This window comes from Rhagoletis zephyria, unplaced genomic scaffold, assembly GCF_001687245.7.
Source record: "Rhagoletis zephyria isolate East Lansing unplaced genomic scaffold, Rhagoletis_zephyria_1.1 Rzeph_scaffold_00797, whole genome shotgun sequence".
NCBI classification, from domain to species: Eukaryota; Metazoa; Arthropoda; class Insecta; order Diptera; family Tephritidae; genus Rhagoletis; species Rhagoletis zephyria.
In genome coordinates this window covers 12,500-20,591 of record NW_016157881.1, presented here as the reverse complement: position 1 = coordinate 20,591, position 8,092 = coordinate 12,500, and positions in this window count along the sequence as shown.

Here is an 8,092-nt window from a genome sequence, read left to right as displayed (position 1 = left end):
ACGCCCACATCCCATGTAACGGTAATTTAGAAAAATACGAAATCTTCGATAAATCAGTAAATATTAAAGCTACTTTGTTCAAAATTGATGTTTGGAACAATTCTTTACCAGGAAATACGTTTATGATAAAATTTTGAAAAATGGGCGTGGCACCGCCCACTTATGATCACATATATGTATCTCGGTAACCGTTCTACCAATTTGTACCAAACTCGGTACGGTTATTGTGCTTGCCACATAGAAGCAAAACGTCGAAAATTATTGAAATCGGACTAAAATTACGGCCGCTTTTCATATAACGGTAAATTTCAGAAATGTCCGAAATTTCAATATGTCGAAATTTAAGGACGCTAATTTACTTAAAATTTATACACCCCGGCTTATCATGTAGCGGTAGCTTTCGGAAAGGTGGAAAACGTATATTTAATACTTGCGCCGGGTATTTAATGTTCGGCTCCGCCCGAACTTAGACTTTCTTACTTGTTTGTTTTTGTATTTAATGTACGTCCTAATTATTATTGTGTACAAAATTTACAACGTATTCCTTAAATGGGAATTTATTATGTACTTATTACACCGTGCGACAAAAACCAAAAAATTCCAAAACACACGAAGCAATCAATATACTCACGAAACTATGGGCTAAATATATTAAAACTCCGTTTTTTCCATCTGACGTTAGGATTTTTTTTAATTAATTAATTAAAAAATTTAGTGCATTGTAGAACAACAATATGGGTAGATACCGAGTGAAAGTGACAATTCAGTAGAATTAAAAATAAAAAATTGAATTTTGTGGTTCACAAGGACGAATAGGTATTGAAAATACCTTTTTAATTCATTTTATTTTTTAAGCTAATTAAGTTAGATGAACGAAATCCGAGGATGTGTTCGAGCGTATATTAGCGTAGGTTACCCGTCCTCATGCACTAAAGAATGTAAACTGACACATTTTGACAAGTTTTGACATATTATTTTTGGTGTTATTTAATTTTGGTTAGTTTTTTATAAAAATATAGTTCATTCTTTAACAAAACCCGTGTAAATTCAAGATTCGAGCTTTGTGCAATATTTAAAAAAAAAACTTTTGTAAAAATTTCTAACTTTATTAATTATATTTTCTGAGTATGCAGTTTTGTAGCCCATTGAATTCTAGTAGAACAAAGTACAAGTTTCAAATGGCTAAAAATTACGGTCGATTTTTTATCCAGGATGTTTCGGTTTTCTTCCATATAAAAATAAACTCTGTGTATTCGTTATATGGAAGCAAATGGGGCAAATAAAATCAGGGCTTCGGAGCAGTGTTGCCACTTGAAAATATTTTTAAGTACCAAAATGCCTACCAATTCAGTTTCCAAACTACCAAAATTTTGTTCATCATTAAAGCTAGACTTCTTGAATTTACGGGGTTTTTAACTACAAAAATTAATAGTAAAAATTAAAACTACACATATTATTGTTAACAGGGCCTATAAATAAAAGAATTGACGTATTGTATAAAAACTTTTGTAAACAATTTAAATACCTTTGAGATTAATTTCATTCATATCAAACATCTTTTCTTTGTGTGTGAAAAAACAAAATCACACATTTATGCAAAAAATCCTAAATTCGTTTCACTTTGCAAATTGGCTATCATAAATTTTTCTTTCAAGACTACTATTTCTGGTTCTATTTCAACAGCCAATCGGTCATAGCTTTGGGAAGCGAGTTTTTGTTTGCAGAAAATAGTCTGCTTAATAAAATATAGGAAAAAAACTAAGAAATCTTATACGTGTGAGCAAAGTGAAAGCAATGTTTTGAACGTGTAAACGTAAATTAAGCGAACAAATTTTAATGCTCAATTTGGTTGTTTTTTCAAACAAATTTTGCCTTCAAAAGGTTCATCAAACCAACCAAGCTACCAAAGGAGAATGAACCTACAAATTTTGGTCCAATCGGACAAAAACGGCAACGCTGCTTCGGAGCTTAGGATTTTTTTTCATCGCTCCGCTCTAGCTCCGCTCCGAGATTTTATTTCGCTCCGAGCTCCGCTCCCGCTCCCAATAAAAAAATAAATATTTTTATCTGATGTATTTATTTACATATTTTTCATTGTTTAACATACGTATACATACATATGTAAGTACATAGAGCTTATCAAATATATGTAACTTTACATCACCATATTGACAATTTTGAGTAATTATCTTTATATTATTTAATTTTAATTATTTTTTATTTAAATATAGATTATTCTTTAACCATATAAATCCGAGTTTCAAACTTTGTACAACATTTAAAAAAGTCAACAAATTAAAAAATCATAGGGTAAACAGTTTTGTAGCCAATTCAATTTTAGTGCAATAAAGTACAAGTTATTAGTTGCTAAAAAATACCGTTAATTTTAATTTTTTTTTTGTTTATAACGGTGTCACTCGAAGTAAATATGTATGTTCCACAATTTTTTTATATGGAAGAAAATGAACAACACCGTCAGCAAAAAATAAATTAAATTGGTAAAGATCAACGGGATTTTTCACCAACTTCAAACTTGCACATTATTACACAAATTGAATGGTCTACAAAACTGCATACCCAAATTTTTTATTTCTGATAAAGAAGCTTTAAATTTTTAGAAATTTGGATTTATATAGTTATAGAATGATCTATATTCCAATAAAAAAATAATTACAATTAAATGCTATAAAGATAATTACTTGTCAATATGGAGGCGTCGTATAGTTATGAAGAGCATCTTACATAGATTTCTATGTATAAAAAATGATGTATGATAAATAAAATGGCAGAAATTAAATCATCTTTCAGATACTGTCTTAAATCGCTAAAGATAATTTTTAAGGTTGAAAACAGACGTTCGACGCTTACTTGTGTTGTTGGTAAACTGGATGCAACTTGACATATAGATTGAACGTTTTTAGGATATTTTTCTATGGCTTCGAAAACGTTCTCAGTTTTAAATCGCCCTTTCTGTTCTATAGTCGACAAGCTTTCAATAAGAGCATTTCGGAACTCGTTATTTGTTGGCACTGAGTTTTTGGAAAAACTTATGCGTTTTTCAATCAGGTCAAGATGCTTTTCAAAATCGTCTTCTTCTGAGGTTACTGTTGAAGTTGACGTATTTGTATCAATTTCTGTCTCACTTTGTAAAACAGAAATCTTTTTTCGGCACAGTGCAATATCTAAATGCCCTGATTTAGCAAGTTCAACTTGTTCACTGGAAAGCGGAATCCTATATCGAGGGTCTACTTAGAAAATGAGTGTTGGTGAAAATCCCGCCTTCCCGTTTTTTCATCGCTGTTAAAATTGACGTGGAAATTATCCCCGACCGCTGGTCCAAAAAATTCTTAAGACGACACCATTCCTTTAAAAAAAATTCCAGGTGTCACGGATTCAGATTGCAATGCAATAGTTGTGGCATATGGCTTTTTTAATAAATCACACATATTTTGTACCATGTCCCAGTTCAAGTCCTGTTCTTCGGCGCCAGTTGCAGCTGCCTGTAAAATAATTTATTCATCGCAATGAGATTTTAAGAAATATAATATATATATAATTATATCTTTTACCTCCTCACAAACACTTCGAAACTTAAGTAAACGCTGTATCATTAAAAAAGTGGAACCCCACCTGGTAACAGTATCTACCCAGCAAANTAATGACTGGCAAAGTCCGAACTTTTTCATTAATAGAGAACGGATGGTTGGTGTTCGCAATTTTGTAACTGCATCACGAATTTTAACTAGTTGCCGTTTTGAAAGCTCTGTGTTCAGCCCTGCCCACACCGCAAGTTGGAGAGTATGAATGCCACAACACATAACCTGGACTGAAGAATCGCTAATATGAAGCCACGATGGTATAATTAGGTCAGGTATATCAACCCATTCCTTCGTCAAATCGAATTCGTCATATACATGAACCAAAAAATCCTCGTCATCATTTGGAGAAGAATTTTCCAGCTCCGAAAATGTCCTCACAGCTCTCACCATATTCGCCGCATTGTCAACAGAAATGCTTAATATTTGATACACATTAATTCATATTTCTGGAGGATCTCTTTTACTTTACTTTTAATATGCTCGGTATATACAATGTCTAACGTTTTGATACAGACTTTGTTTTCCTCCTCGCAAAAAAATTGGGCATTTATCGCCAAAAAATTCCTGTGGCCGCGAGTAGCTGCATCCATTTTTAAATATTTTAGTTTTCCTTTCAATTTTCTCTTTAATTCGTCACGACCTGCGTGTGCATAAGATACAACAAGATTCCTAATTGCTTCATAACCCAAAGCGATGCCAAGTTGTTTAGCCATTTCGCCAGCAATTTTCTGAAAGCCTTTACCATTGCAAGAAAAAATATTTAGTGGAGCTGAACTGAGGCACACCATCTCTACCAAACCGGTTTTAAAAGTCTCAGCATCCATGGAGACAGCAATTTTTGTCGACTTAAAAAAATATTTTAAAGTTGGCTGCTTTTTTGAAACTTCAGCCTTTTCCCCTGGTTTTATGTTGGCAGCCTCTTTTTCTTTCATTATTCGTTGATAATCCCCGACATGGTACCGCTTTAAGTGGCGCCACAAGTTGTATTTTTTAACATAACCTCCAATGTCGACCTTAACTTTTGCACCGCAAGCGTCATCATCTTTTTTTAAAATACATATTGCCCAGTTTATATTTTCACTGTCCTTGTGAAAATTGAAAGCACTTTTAAACTCTTTCTCAAAATTTATCACACTTAAGACTTCCTTCGGCATTTTTAAATTTGTTTTTAACAAGTTCTTTTATACAATTAGTTTACCATTGCAGATGGTGATTGTTTGACAGGTGAATGTTTGACAGGGTGAACTGGGTGCTGACTACAGAGTGCCCTAAAAATTTATGATTTAAGATCTTTTTATGATTTAAAATTTTTTGAAGTCAAATATCTTATCCCTCTGCCTGTAACGGACCGTAGATAAGGCCAAGAGATTTTTGTTATATTTTTTTACTGCCCTTGTAGACAAAATAATCATGCAAAATAGCGTTTTAATTTTTTGGGTGGCTAGTTTAGAAAATGTCACCACGTTTAGAACTTAAAACGGAAAATTTTCCTTTGCTTATCGGTTCCAAAATATTAAATTTTCATATTTCGATTTTATTTTGGAAACTTTTTTAAGTGATTGTATTTGTTATAAAGTTTAATATTGTAAGCGCCACTCTGTATTCGAAATGCACCACTCTGTTCCAAAATAGAGCAAGATAGAGAGCAGAGGAACTCTCAAATTATTTACAGTTTGGCAACAATGTTTCAGACTGGTTATTGTGCAATGAACAATATTGCAAATACAATAAAAAATATCATCGAATTTATTTGCTGAAATTTTTTGTTTGAGGAGCTAAGGGGCTAATGAATTTTATTTAGCTCCTTGCTCTAACTCCGCTCCGGCTAAATTCGTTCGCTCCTTAGCTCCTANATTTATTTGCTGAAATTTTTTGTTTGAGGAGCTAAGGAGCTAATGAATTTTATTTAGCTCCTTGCTCTAACTCCGCTCCGGCTAAATTCGTTCGCTCCTTAGCTCCTTGCTCCTTTGCTCCGTTCCGCTCCGAAGCCCTGAATAAAATTCTAAAAAATCAACTTTAATTTCTAGCCATTTGAAACTTGTACTTTGTTCTACAAGAAATCAATGTGCTACAAAATGGCAAATGCTGTATGAAATCTAATGCCGATTTCGTTTCTACCGAAAAATGCAACCTTATCTTTGCCCTCTACGCACAAATACTAAGAAGAGGGCGATGAGAATGCAAAATTTTTTTGTAGAAACGAAATCGCCATCATGAAAAAAGTTAGAAATTTGTAAGAAGGTTTATTGGACTTTTTTTTAAATATTGAGAATGAACTATATTTTTATAAAAAATAACCAAAATGAAATAACAACAAAAATAATATGTTAAATTTTAATATTTTTATTGAGCTTAATACCACGATTTTGTTTATTAGGGAAAAATTGAAAAAGCAACAAAGTCTAAGCGGTAGATGATATTTAGAGAGATATTTCGGAGATCACCACAGCTCTTTTTTCTAATTCATTCCCTTATTCAACCTACTACCATCAAGTGCAGCTTATTTGCCGTGGGGCAAAAGAGGTTGCTATTTTGAGAGCCCAAATATGAACCGATTTCAAGTTTCTTTTTTTTTTTAAAATAAGACACCCCTATTCTGGAACCCGAATTTTCGTAATTCGTAATTCGTAGCTACGTTACGAAAAACGAAAAATTTACATGCTGCACAGTGCCGCGTAAGTGGGCAAAAATAGAAAAATTCGTTATCTGCAATGTGAATTTGTTTGGTATTTTTGAAACAGACATTTCCCTAAAAAATTAATTATATGCCGCTAGGAAGCCACTAAAGTCGACAAATTTTATACTAAGAATTTTAATAAGAGCATAGCCATGCGTAAGCACTTCACAGAAACAAANACAACAAAAATAATATGTTAAATTTTAATATTTTTATTGAGCTTAATACCACGATTTTGTTTATTAGGGAAAAATTGAAAAAGCAACAAAGTCTAAGCGGTAGATGATATTTAGAGAGATATTTCGGAGATCACCACAGCTCTTTTTTCTAATTCATTCCCTTATTCAACCTACTACCATCAAGTGCAGCTTATTTGCCGTGGGGCAAAAGAGGTTGCTATTTTGAGAGCCCAAATATGAACCGATTTCAAGTTTCTTTTTTTTTTTTTAAATAAGACACCCCTATTCTGGAACCCAAATTTTCGTAATTCGTAATTCATAACTACGTTACGAAAAACGAAAAATTTACATGCTGCACAGTGCCGCGTAAGTGGGCAAAAATAGAAAAATTCGTTATCTGCAATGTGAATTTGTTTGGTATTTTTGAAACAGACATTTCCCTAAAAAATTAATTATATGCCGCTAGGAAGCCACTAAAGTCGACAAATTTTATACTAAGAATTTTAATAAGAGCATAGCCATGCGTAAGCACTTCACAGAAACAAATTTCAAAAATATGTTCTTTGAAATAAAATGTTTCAAAAAATGCTAAATTTTAATGGAATCAATAAAAAATATATGTAAAAGTAGGTTATTTTTATTATTTTATTAAATAGCACGGGCTTTTAGCTTTCAAAAGAAGAAATAAAAATCTTCTAATTTTTTGGNAAAAATATATGTAAAAGTAGGTTATTTTTATTATTTTATTAAATAGCACGGGCTTTTAGCTTTCAAAAGAAGAAATAAAAATCTGCTAATTTTTTGGACTTTCTGAAGTAATGCGTTTTTCGCTAATGTATAAAATTATTTTTTCATTTTTTTGTCAGTTCCTTGAGATCTGCACGATTTGTTCCATTTTCAAAAATGAAGTATCAGATTAAAAAGCTTGACCTGTGGGCAACAGAAGGTATACTTTTTTTAAGAGTTGCCACCTGTTAAAAAATTAGATTGTTAAAAAATTAGATTCTACTTTTTTTATAAGTTAAATGAATTATTAAGAGATGGGTATCAGAGATGGTGTATTAACTACATGCAGTGAGTTACCACCTGTTTAAGAAATCAAATTCCACTTGAATTACAGCAATTAGGTAATTGAAATAGATAGGTATCACCATAAGGGAGTCAGACGAAAGAGGTTTAAGAAGGTTTTAGCTTAAAAATATTACGAATAGGGTTGCCACCTGTTTGTATAGCCTAATTTAGTTAAACTAAAATAATAATTACGTCAAACCATAGGATTACGCGATCGTATTTGTTAATTTATTACAAATACATATATTGTCAATCTGTGATTTGTTCTGATTACATTCCTTTTAAATTACTGTACTTTTGAATTAACTCAGGAATGTTTTTACTCTTCACTTATTTCTTTCTAAATAAGTAAATTTTTTTCATTTTCCAGATACTCATATTGTTATACATATTTCAGTTACCTTATTCCCTCAATTAAAGTGAATTTGATTTCTTAAACATGTGGCAGCCCTTCTACGTGTCGTTTAGAAGTAAAGTGTTTTCAAAACTAGTTCAATTGATATCCATATTGTAATATCTTATTCATTTGGCGTATTAAATAACTTTAATAAAATTTTTAACAGGCG